General features: G+C 42.8%; 1 protein-coding gene across 1 annotated transcript in view; it reads left to right on the top strand.

Moving 5' to 3' along the window:
- Positions 1-7,237: 7,237 nt before the first annotated feature.
- The window catches only part of GPR161 (G protein-coupled receptor 161), a 55,228-nt gene continuing 49,805 nt past the window's right edge, over positions 7,238-12,660 (top strand). The window contains exons 1-2 of the mRNA XM_069094723.1: positions 7,238-7,650; positions 8,252-8,648. The gene's annotated coding sequence lies outside the window, so the exon portion shown is untranslated. The remainder of the gene's footprint in view (positions 7,651-8,251; positions 8,649-12,660) is intronic.

Here is a 12,660-nt window from a genome sequence, read left to right as displayed (position 1 = left end):
TCTTCCCATCTTTCCCCTACCCCAAAATAGCAAGCCTACTGAATACCCCTTCCCCCAATCTGTTAAAAAAAAAAACATTTTTTTTAAACATTTGTTTTGAAAATTTTGAGTTCCAGATTTTTTCCCTTCTTCCCTCCTCACCCACCCCCACTGGAAAGATAAGTAATTCAATATAGGTTGTACATGTGTAGTTACACAAAACATTTCCAGAGTAGGTATATTGTGAAAGACTAAGTGTATTTCCCTCCATCCTATCTCACCCCCCATTTATTCTATTTTTTCCTTTGACCCTATCCCTTTTCAAAAGTGTTTGCTTCTAACTACCCTTTCCCCCAATCTGCCCTCTCTTCTATCATCCCCCGTCTTATCCCCTTCCCCCTTATTTTCCTATAGAGTAAGATACCCAGTTGAGTGTGTATGTTTTTCCCTCCTTATGCCAAATTCAATGAGAGTAAGGTTATCCCATTCCCTTTCACCTTCCTGTTCTTCCCCTCCATTGTAACAGTTTTCTCTTGCCTCTTTTATATGAGATAATTTATCCTAATCTATCTCTCCCTTTCTCCTTCTCCCAATAAATTCCTCTCTTACCTCTTAATTTTATTTTTTAGATATCATCCCTTCATATTCAACTCATCCTGTGCCCTCTATGTATACATGTACATACATATGCCCACACTCACATATATATTTATATACACATATACCCTCCTATACATACATAGTATATTCCCTTCAACTATCCTCATACTGAGAAAAGTCTTATGAGTTACAATTATCGTCTTTCCATGTAGGAATGTAAATAGTTTAACTTTAATAAGTTCCTTATCATTTCTTTTTCCTGTTTACCTTCTCATGCTTCTCTTCATTCTTGTATTTAAAATACACATTTTCTGCTCAGGTCTGTTTTTTTCATCAAGAATTATTGAAAATCCTCTATTTCATTGAATGACCATATTTTCCCCTGAAGCAAAACTCAGTTTTTCTGGGTAGGTGATTCTTGGTTTTAATCCTAGCTCCTTTGACCTCCAGAATATCATATTCCAAGCCTTTTGATCCCTTAATGTAGAAGTTGCTAGGTCTTGTGTTATCCTGATTGTGTTTCCACGATGTTCAAATTGTTTCTTCCTGACTGCTTGCAGTATTTTCTACTTGACCTGGGAACTCTGGAGTTTGACTATAATATTCCTAGGAGTTTTCTTTTTGGGATCTTTTTCAAGAGGTGATGGGTGTATTCTTTCAATTTCTATTTTGCCCTCTGGTTCTAGAATATCAGGACAATTTTGCTTGATAATTTCTTGCAAGATGGTGTCTAGGCTCTTTTTTGAAACATGTCTTTAAGGTAGTCCAATAATTTTTAAATTATCTCTCCTGGATCAATTTTCCAGGTCAATGGTTTTTCCAATGAGATATTTCACATTACCTTCTATTTTTTCATTTGTTTGGATCTATTTCGTAGTATATTGATTTCTCATAAAGTCATTAATTTCCAATTGCTCCAATCTAATTTTGAAAGAATTAGTCTCTTCAGTGAGTTTTTGAAATTCCTCTTCCATCTGACAAAAATCAGCTTTTTGAGGCATTCTTCTCCTCATTGGCTTTTTGGTCCTCTTTTGCCATGTGAGTTAATCTATTTTTTAGGTGTTATTTTCTTCAGTATTTTTTGAGTCTCCTTTAGCAGGCTGTTGACTTGATTTTCATGATTTTCTTGCATCATTCTCATTTCTCTTCCCAATTTTTCTTCCACTTCTATTACTTGATTTTCAAAATCCTTCTTGAGCTCCTCCATGGCCTGTAACCAATTCATATTTTTCTTGGAAGCTTTTGATGCAGGAGTTCTGACTTCATTGTCTTCCTCTTCCTTCCATTGATCCTTTTTGTCCCCAAAAAAGGAATCTGTGGTCCAATTACGTTTCCTCTGCTTGCTTATCTTGCCAGTCAATTGCTTAACCATTGAGCTCTTTGCCATGGTAGAGCTCTGCTTCCAGAATGGAGAGAATTTTGTCCCAAATTGCTGGGGTTTTTGCATTTGCTGGAGCTATTAGGAGGGTGCCCTCTCTACAGCTCCCACAAGCTCTGGCACACTGGCCACACACCTTAGGACCACTACCCAAGACCATGATCCAGATACAAGCAGGCTAAAGCAAGAGCAATTACCCTCTGAATGGTTGCTTGGTCCCCCTATGATCTGCAGGTCAGGAGCTCTGGAGGCAGCCACATGGAAGCAGCTGCAGTCGCTATGCCTCCACCACTTCTCACCCTGGGAGCAGCGGCCAGACTGTGCTCTTCCATCTCCCTATTCCAACAGAGTTCCTCACTGACCTTTTACTTTCTCTTTGGTGTTTATGGGTTGAGAAGTCTGGAAACCCCCACAGCTAATGATGATTCACTCTCCTGCAATCTGCTCTGGCCACTGATGGTCAGGGCTGCCTTGGGGCCAGAATCACATGGCTCACTGGGGACTGTGCTCAGCTCCCAGCTCGGTGCGATAGACCCTTCCTGTTGGCCTGCCAGGCTGCCTTCAGTGGGAGATTTGTTTCTCTCTGTCACTCTGTGGGTTCTGTAGCTCTAAAATTTGTTCATTTTTTTTACATGTATTGGAAGTGATTGGAACGGGAGCTCACATTAAGTTTGTGCTTCTACTCTGCCATTTTGGCTCCGCCCTGCAAATTATATTTTCTAATGAAATATTCAAATGTTAGGCACTGGCAGAGATTGTTAAGGAAAGGACTTGAATTTGGGTACTCTTAAAATTCTATTTTCCCTTTGCTTTTTCAACAGAAACCACAAGGTCAATATCTTCATCTTGTGATTTTGAGGAAATTGCAACAAGAGATTTGGAATGAAATGTTGTATTTTTGCTACTAGCCTTACAAAACCTATTTGTTTTTGCCCTTATTTAATATTTTTATATTTGATATAGTCCAGAAACAAGAAATTCTTCATCTTTGATCCAAAGAGCGACAACAGCCTGTAACATATCTGAATAGAAAATAATTTTATTTCATCCAGAGTTAAATAGGAGAAAGGAAAGTACATATCTATGCATTATTTTGTTCACTAGAAATCTGTGCCAATGAATCACGAACTTGGGATGACTCTTAATGGGGATAACAGTAAATGCAGAGTACAGGTTATTTATAAATTGATTTACTCTTTCTGTTTGACTGCCAAGGCTAACTTGAATGAAAGTATAGCAGTCCTATGAATGGAGATATTGGGCATTGCACAATATTCATTTATTCAATAAATGTTTATTAAGCACTAGCTATATACTATGCAGCTAGGTATGCAGTGGGCTTGGAGTCTGGAAGATCTGACATCAAATCTGACCTCAGACACTTACTACCCATGTGATCTTGGGCAAGTCATTTAATCTCTGCCTCAGTTCCTCATCAGTAACTGGGGACACACTCAAAAAGGAAATGGCAAATTACTCCAATATCTTTGCCAAGAAATTCCCCGGAAGTCAGACACAACGGAATGACCGAACAACAATATCCTAGGCACTGCTCTATGTGCTTAGGATACAAAGATCAAAATGAAACCATTCTTGTCCTCACAAAGCTTATACTCTACTGGGGGGAAATGACATGAATATAAATAAATAAAAAGAGAAGCCAGATAAAAGTGAGGCAGCATGATGTGGTGCAGTGGTATCACACTCAAATAGGAGGGGGCAACTAAACTGTAAATAGGAATCCCTGCTGCCCCTGTATTGACTTGGAAAACCACAAATTAATGTTGTTGAATCATCAGACTCTTCATAACTTATATGGGATTTTCTTGGCTAAGATACTTGAATAGTTTGTTATTTCCCTCTCCAGCTCATTTTACAGATGAGGAAAGTGAAGCAGAGTTAAGTGACTTGGCCAGGGTCACACAGCTAGTGTCTAAGGACAGATTTGAACTCAGGAAGACAAGTCTCCCCTTAAATTGCAAGGTAGGTACAGGTTTACATTAGTAAAGGAAATTGCTTACTGTGGACTTCCTGCTCCCATTACTGTCTGGTTGGAGAGGAGGGGAAGGGAGATGAAGGAAGGTCACTAGCAAATGAAGTCATCAAAATAGGTCTTGGGTAGGAGATAGGTACTGATTGGATATGGGCATGGGGGATTGGAAATGAAGGAGAGAAGAAAGGGAAGCATGAGGCTCTAAGGCTGTGAACATGGGTAAAGGATAGTGATAGAATAGGAATAGCAAGGATAGTGGTAACTTCAATAGCAATAAGGAAATTAGGAAGAGGAAAGAATTTGTGGGGAGAGATAACATCTCGATGGACATGTTAAATTTAATATGCCTACAGGAAATTTGATTGGAAATGTCCAGTTGGTGATAAAGGAATGAAACTCAAGAAAAAAGACTCAACCTATGTCAGAACTGATGAGATCTTGGAGAGAGAGTATAAAGAGAGAAGAGAAGCGAGCCCACAATGGAGCCCTTGGGTACATCCACATGTTGGGAGCAGGACACGGATGATGATTTAGCCAAATAACCAGAGGAGAAGGAAAACCCAGTGGGAACGATGCCAACAAAAACCCAGAAAGGAGGCAGAGATGGTCATCAATGTCAATTGTGTTGTACAAATGAAGGAGAATGAGAGCTGAGACAAGATCATTAGATCTGGTAATTAAATGATCACAGTTAAGAAATCATTGGTAACTTTGGAGAGAACAGATTCAGATGAATGATGGCTTCAGAAGTCAGACTTCAAGAGACTGAGAAGTGTTGAGTGGAGAAAACGTGCAAGCAATGGGTATAGCTTTTTCTGAGAGTTTGGTTGTGAAAGGGAAGAGATATATAGTAGTGTGAAGTGAAGGCTATTTAAAGGTGGGGAAGACCTGGGCACATTTTAAGGCAGTAGGAAAGGAACTAGTGGATAGGGAAAGACTGAAAATTAGAGAGAAAAGAGGAGGTGATTGTGGGGGCAAAGTACTGGAAGGAATGGGAGTAATGGGATCAAAGGCACAAATAGAAAGATTGACCTTGTCAAGGAAAAGAGACACCCGATTCTTCCAAGACTCAAACAAAGGAGAAGAGTAGGAGGTGATATTGAGGTGATTCAAAATGTAGAATTTGAAACCATCTATTAAGTTAAAAAGAGATTGCAATATGCTATGTGGAGGAAGTACTCAGAAATGCAGAGTGAAATTACAGCTCCTTGAAGTGTTCAAGTCAGCATCCCAAGGAACCCAATTAGCAGTTGGGGAATAACTAATGAACCTAGAGAAGAGACTTGATTTCAAAGGCTTTATCTAGTCTATTAATGAGGATTGGTAAAACACATATCTTCAAGGTTTTTTTTAAATTTTTTTTTATTAATTTGTTTGTTTACTTTTAGTTTTACAAGATTCAGTTCCACAATTCCTTGAGTTTCACATTCTGTCCCCCTCCCTCTCTTCCCTCCCCCTATGGCAGCATACAGTCAAGTATAGGATCTGTAAATACTTTCACATTAGACATTAGGTTATAAAGACGTATTGTATCAGATGGAATGAAAAATGGTAAAGAGGAAATAAAACCAAATAAGAAAAGGAAAAAGATCAGGTAATTTTACTTCAATCTGGATACAAACTCAGTTCTTTCTAGTTCTTTCTCTGCATGTAGACATCTCTCTCCATCGTGAGTCTTTTGGGATTGACTTATATCACTGCATTGCTGAGAAGAGTCCAGTCTATCAAAGTTGGCCATCACACATACATTGTGTCTGTAATTGTGTACAAATTTCTCTTGGTTCTACTCTGCTCACTCAGCATCAGTTCGTATAAGCCTCTCCGGGTAAATATGAAGTCCATCTGCTCCTCCTTTCTTATAGCACAATCGTATTCCATAACATGCATATACCACAACTTGTTCAGCCATTCCCCAATTGATGGGCACCCCCTTAATTTCCAATTCTTTGCTACCACAAAAAGAGCTGCTATAAATATTTTTGTACATATGGGTCTATTTCCCACTTCTGTGATCTCTTTGGGATATAACTCTAGAAGTGGTATTGCTGGGTCAAAGGGTATGAAATTATTTATAGCCCTTTGGGCATAATTCCAGATTGCTTTCCAGAAAGGTTGGATCAGTTCACAACTCCACCATCAATGCATTAGTGTTCCAATTTGCCCACATCCTCTCCAGCATTTGTCATTCAAGGTTTAAGAAATACTTTCTTCAAAATGATTGTGAGGTAGGTAATTAAAATGTTATTAGCTTTGTTTTACAGAAGAGGAAACTAAGGATCTGAGATGCTAGGTGATTTCCCCATGGTCACAGAACTTGTAACAGGTTTCAAAAGTGGGATACCTTGACTCCCAAGTCCAGTGTGCTACCCAATTATGTCTCTAAAGTGTTTGGATTGTTGTTGTTGGTTTGGGCTTTTTTGATGGAGTTTGAAAAAAACAACTTAGGTTTAATTTTCACCACCCTCCTATTTTAATGCCCTTTCTTTTTAACTATTTGAAACTTTGCTTCATATTTTCTCCTAATTAAGACTGGTGTTCTTGGGATGGGGATGGGAGAAGAGATGGAGAATGATGAAGGGGAGAGAGAAGAACTGACTGGGATGATAAAGAATGAAGGTGAAGATGGAACCATAAAGAGACTGAAGGAGGAAATTTTAGAGTAGACCATAAAGCAGAAGGAATATATTTAATTTTTTTAAAAGACATAAAGAAGTTAGTGAAATATATCTAAGTGGGGGAGATGGGAGATATGAAGATGAGAAAGCTCAGGAGAGAACTGGAGGATGGCAGGAAAATAGGAAAGGGGGAGTCTGAAGAGACTGAATCCGGAAATGAGAAACAGAGATAGGAAAAGGGAAAGTACAAAGCTGAAGAGAGAAGGATAAAGCCAAAAAAAAAAAAAAAAAAAAGCGAGGATGGAACTGAGGGACGAAGCCAAGAGACTGGACCCGGGGAGAGCAAAGGGGAACGAGGAGGCAAGTCATTGATATCGGTAGGAGGAATTCAAAGACAGTCTAGAGCACAGATCAGAGGAAAAGAAAACTGGGAACCCGGGCCAGAAGAGTGGGAGGGGGGGGGCGGCTAAAGGGGGTCGAGGAAGTGCGGGGAGCAGGCCCCAGGGGCTGGATGGGTACAAGAGATGGACAAGGGACAGGAGGGATGGGGACTGAGGAGGACAACAGCCTGGAAGCTGGGGTGGGAATGTAAGAGAGGAAGTGCAGAAAGGTGAGTGGGGGCGCAGGGAGGCGGGAGGACGAGGATGAGGGAGGCGGGCCTGGGGCCGCGTAGGCTAGGCGGGCGGGAGGTGGAGAGAGAGGCCCGGAGGAGGGGCGGGCGGTGCAAGTAGAGCGCGGAGCAGAGCAGCTTGGCCCGCTTGGCGCGGCGCGGCGCGTTATAGCAGATCCTGGAGCGGTGCGGAGCGGAGCAGCCCAGCAAAGTTTCTTGCCTGATCCTGGTCCCCTCGGCCCTGCTCCGCGGGTCTACAGCAGCCGCGGAGCTGATACTGGAAGAGCTGGTGGGGGGTCGGGGACTGCAACCCGAAACCTCCCGCTCCTGGAGCAGCGGCGGCCGAGAGTGAGGCAGCAAGCAGGGCAGCTGCGGCCGTGGCGGTGGCGGTGCCGGTGGCCGCAGAAAGGGGAGGTGGAGGTAGAGGTGGGATGGCCCAGCCCTGAGCAGCGGCGGCGGCGGCGGCTCCTCGGCGGTGAGCTCCTAGCACCGGGACGGACTACGGGACGGGAGGGCTAGGGGGCGAGGACTGCTGAGTCCCAGGCCCGGAGGGGAGGAGTTTGGGGGAGACGGAGTGGGTCTGAGCTTCATTGTGCAGAAGAGAGGGAGGAGAAGGAGGAGGAAGAGGAGGAGGTGGCGGTGGTGGCGCGCGGCCTTAGCTGAGGCTGGGGGAGCAGGGTGGGCGGCGACGATTTAGGACCCAGCCCCTGAGCCCCTTTCCTTCAGGACCCCCGGAGACCCACTACCTCATCCCTCCCTTACACGCACCCCATCAGCCACTCCTCACTCTGTGTATTTCCTTCGCTAACCCCTTCTTTTATCGCTAGCCATCTCTCTTCCACCCACCCACCCCCGCTCCCCTTTTTCCTGTGGACGTTAAGGAGAAGCCAGTCCTCTACTCTTCTCCTTCTCTTCCTCCTCAGTGTCAGGCTTGGGGGATGGGTGCTATTTGTGGCATCATGTTCTTGGAGGAGCCCCCATCTCTGTACCCCAGGAAGCAGTAAGGGTTTGGGGGCAGCCTTGAAAGGGCCGGTTCCTTTCCATCTCCAATTCTCCCCTCCCTTTCTCCTCTCTAGGAGCCTCCCCCCCCCATCCCTAGGAAGGGTGGTCATGGATGCTGTTGAACTGGCCTCAAGGGGATTGATTTCTGTCCCCGTGCACCCCACAGTCCAGTCCATCTTCCTCGGCTTGGCTCGGTGCCCCCACCCCGGGAGAGGGGTGTGGAAAAAAGCAGCCACAGAGCCCATGGATCTCAGAACATCGAGGACAAGGTGAGCAGCATCGTCGCTGGGCGTCTAGGGAAACACATGACACCTGCAGCCTTTGGAGGTTCCTAGACTCTTAGAGCTGGAGGAGACTTCCAGCAGTCAGCTGCTGTGCCAGAAGGAGCTACGACCACATCACCCAGGGGGAGAGAGCGGCATTATCCTTCTGCCGAAAAGGTCTTCAGAGGAGAGACTGTAACCCTCCTGGGTAAGTTGGTACTCCTGTGGGCCTTTCAGATACAGCTTCTTTCTACTGTAACTAACCTTTTAGAAAAGATAATGTGTGAGATGAGAGAAACTTGGATAACGTGAATGTGTTTGGTGGCATTCAGAGAAGTCATCTTCTGTCTAGGCCAATCATTCAGAAAGTAACCACCATGGTCTAAATTACTGCTACTGTGTATTAGGTATTTAGTGGCCTGTGATTTTTTTCTTTTCTTTTCTTTAATAAGTATAAACATGCCACCTCATTCCCATACTGCCCAAGAATACATTTCTCAGTTCTATGGCCATACTAAACCCAAAGATTCTGCTTATAGGATCATGGTATTTAGAGCTGAAAGAAAGTTTAGAGGCAATCTAGTTCAAATCTCCCTCTACACTCTGATTTTACAGATGAAAAAAGATATAATCTAAAGAAAACTAACTTACCTAGAGATATACAGGGAGGATTCAAACCCAGGTCTTCTGAGCCCATATCTCCTGTTCTTTAACTGTACCACAAGTATCCCTCTCTGATTAAAATAGTTTTCATTTCTATCCCATTTTGCTTTGAAGCATAATAGAAGGAAGACAGTTTCTTTACATAGAACCACATCAGAAAGGAAATTTCGGAAAGGTAGTGTTAGATCACTCACGAATGCTCATTTAGCTTTCATGACCCAGAGAAGCTCTGGGGTCTGGTCCTTGGCTTCCAGGGACCCTTTCTGTAACTTCCTTTCTTCTTTCCAACTTTTTTCATGCAGTGTTTCACTCATAATTCAAGAGCTCAGCTGTTTTCCTTTTCCTTCCATACACAGGTACAGATTCTCCAACTTAGCTTAACTTGGTGGCATTTGAGGGCTATCTCCTTCAGCTTTTGACTTTTTTATTCCCCACCCCAGTATCACAGGGAGACCACTTCTCCTTTCTCTGGACATTAGGAATGATCACACTAAAGTTTCTCTATAAAGTTATATTAGGGTCCCTGCCATGGGGCTATCTTATAGATGAGGCTGACTGATAAGGAGTTCTTTGTGGCATTTCAGGAACCCATATTGTATCTAGTTCTGCTCTAATTTGATGACTTATCTAAGTGGCCTTGAATGGATTAAAACCTTACTGTTAATCAGTAATTTTCAGTTTCTTATATGTAAAATGGGGATAAGCCCGAGAGGGAAATGGCAAAAAACTCCAGTATTTTTGCCAAGAAAAGTCCATGAACAAATGTCCATTGGGTCATGTAGAGTTGGACACAACTGAACAACAACAAAGCAGAGTTGGGACTGGAACCCAGGCCTCCTGACTCCAAATTCAGTATTCTCTTCCCCGTGGCCAGTCAGTCTGCCTAGTCACTTTCAGGGACTTCCACTTTCATTCTCCTAAATGACATAATTTTAGCTTTAGAATGAGATCTGAATTTTTGAGGGGAGGATCTATGAGTTAATCAAAAAGTAGAGTATTCAGTTCCACAGAATGGAAATCAATTAAAGTTGAACTTGTTTTCTCAGAATTCCCATCATCTGACTACTGATGGTCTTGGTGAGTGAGGTTTTAGTCAATCAATAGCATTTATTGTTATCGATGTTGTTCCTTCATTTCAGTTGCATCTGATTCTTCCTAACTCCATTTGGGGTTTTCTTGGCAAAGATACTGGGGTGGTTTGTCATTTCCTTCTCCAGCTCATTTTACAGTTGAGGAAACTGAGACAAACAGGTTTAAGTGACTTGCCCAGGTCACATGGCTAGTAAGTGTCTGAGGCCAGGTTTGAACTCAGAAATAGGAGTTTTCCTAACTCCAGGCCTGGCACTCTCTCCACTGTACCACCTAACTGCCCTAATAAATGCACCTGTCATTTAGTAAGCACCTACTATGTTCTAGGCACTATGCTCAGCTGGGGGTACCAATAGTAATCATTAGTATTTATGAAGGTTTGCAAAGCCCTTTCCAAATATTATCTCATTTGATTAATCACAACAAACCTGAAGAGGTAGGTGTTATCTTATCCCCATTTTAAAGATGGTGAAACTGAGGCACGCAGAGGCTAAGTGACTTGTCCAGGGCCACACAGCTAGTAAGTTTCTTAGGTGGAATTTGAACTCAAGTGGTCTTGTCTCCAGATTCAATGCTCTATCCCTTGCACTGCCTAGCTGCCTGTTACAAAGAAAGGCAAAGTACAGTCCCTGCTCTCAAGGAGCTCATAGTTTAAGGGAGAGGAGGGGAAAACACATTTATTTTTGAGATCAGATTCCCTGGAGAGAGTCCTTGGCACTGTCCTACCCCTGAAAGGATGTCATACAGTAGTCCACCAATGACTTTCCAGTGCTTTCTGTGCTCTAAGACCTGGAGACAGCCTTCTCTTTCTGTATTCTCTGTAGAGCCCAGTAAGCAAAGGAAACATCTTCAGTTTTCAATTTAAATCCAAAGAAAAGTGCTGGGTTTTCATTTGATAGTGGGGATAAGAAGCCTGGCTTGAGACTTCTGATCTGATTGGATGGGGATTCAAAAGACTTTCTCTCTCCTCTAGCCTCATCAGTGGCCAAGTCCTATCTTTTTTGATCTCTGCAATATCTTTTGCATCTGCTTTTTCCTTTCCACTCGTGCTGGAACTGCTTGAGTTTAGACTTTCATCTCTTCTCATCTCAACTATTGTAATAACCTCCTACCTACTCTTCTTGCCAAGAGTCTAGTCCTTCTCCAATCTGTGCTTTGCCTCACTGTCTGAGTAATGTTGCTAATATGCTGCTGTGATGATGTTCTTCATAAACACGGAAACCTTTAGTGACTTCCACTGCCACCAGAATGAAATGTCAGCTCCTCACCCATGTATTCAAGGGCCTTTGGAGCCTGGCTCTAAGTAACTTTTCCAAACTGATTTCATATTCCCCTTTACATATTCTGCATCTAAGCCAACCTAACCTACTTTCCGTCTGTGCCTTTTTAGATACTGTATGTGAAAGGAACTCATTCCCTGCTGCCATCTCCTTGAATCAAATGTCCCCCTTTAAAGTTGCACACATATGCTACCCCTTCATATGAGCCCTTCCATGACCTCTCTAGATGAAAGTACTCCTTACTACCTCACATTTATTAAAGCAATTGCCTGTAGCTCATTCCTTTATATTTATTTTATTTTCCTTTTTCTTATATTTGAGTGAATTAAAAAACCCATTTATTAAGTGTTTACTATATGCAGTGCATTGTTCTGAGAACTGATGGCACAAATGGAAAAGTGGAGACAGTTCCTGCTTTCAGGGAGCTTGCATTCTTTTTTGGGGGGAAGAGAGCAATTAGGGTTAAGTGACCTACCTAGGGTCTCACAACTAGTAAATGTCTAGGGCTAGATTTGAACTCAGGTCCTCATGACTCCAGGGCTTATGCTGTATCCACTGTGCCACCTAGCTGCCACTAGACTGTGGAAGCCAGTGCTCTTATTACCCCCATTTTACAGTTGAGAAAACTGAGGCAGATAGAGATAAGTGACTTGTTCAGGGTCACACACTTAATAAGTGTCTGAGGCTGGATTTGACTTAGGTTTTCCTGACTCCAGGCCCAGAACTCTATCCACTAAGCCACCTAGCTGCCCCTAGCAGGGTGCTCAGTTTCCTCATCTAGCTCACATTCTAACAGAGGACATGACATGCAGAGGAGGTTTCAGCTGTGAGTCAGATGGAAAAGCTCTCTTGATCTTTCAGGCGCAGCAGCAAAACAAATGGTAAACCATGTTTCATATCATGTCTGCTGATAAAGCCATATCCGTTTCTGATATGGAATCATTTGATAGTGACAAGAACTTTGGTGATGAGAACTTTCTTTTCCAGGTCTTTAGTTGCTCTGACTAGTTAGTTATTTGTATACTAGTCCTTCCTCCTCCCTCATTACATTGTAAACACTTTGAGAACAGGACCTGTGTCTATATCACCATAGCTCCTAGCATGATGCCTGTAATGTAATGCCAAAAGAAGGCAACTTCCCAGGTTCAAAATACCAGCATAGGTGCTCTCTATTTTATTCAGTGACAA

Source organism: Petaurus breviceps, unplaced genomic scaffold (genome assembly GCF_028583685.1).
Source record: "Petaurus breviceps papuanus isolate PSGF00001 unplaced genomic scaffold, PetGlider_PUasm1.0 220, whole genome shotgun sequence".
NCBI lineage: Eukaryota > Metazoa > Chordata > Mammalia > Diprotodontia > Petauridae > Petaurus > Petaurus breviceps.
This window is presented reverse-complemented; position numbering and strand designations above follow the sequence as displayed.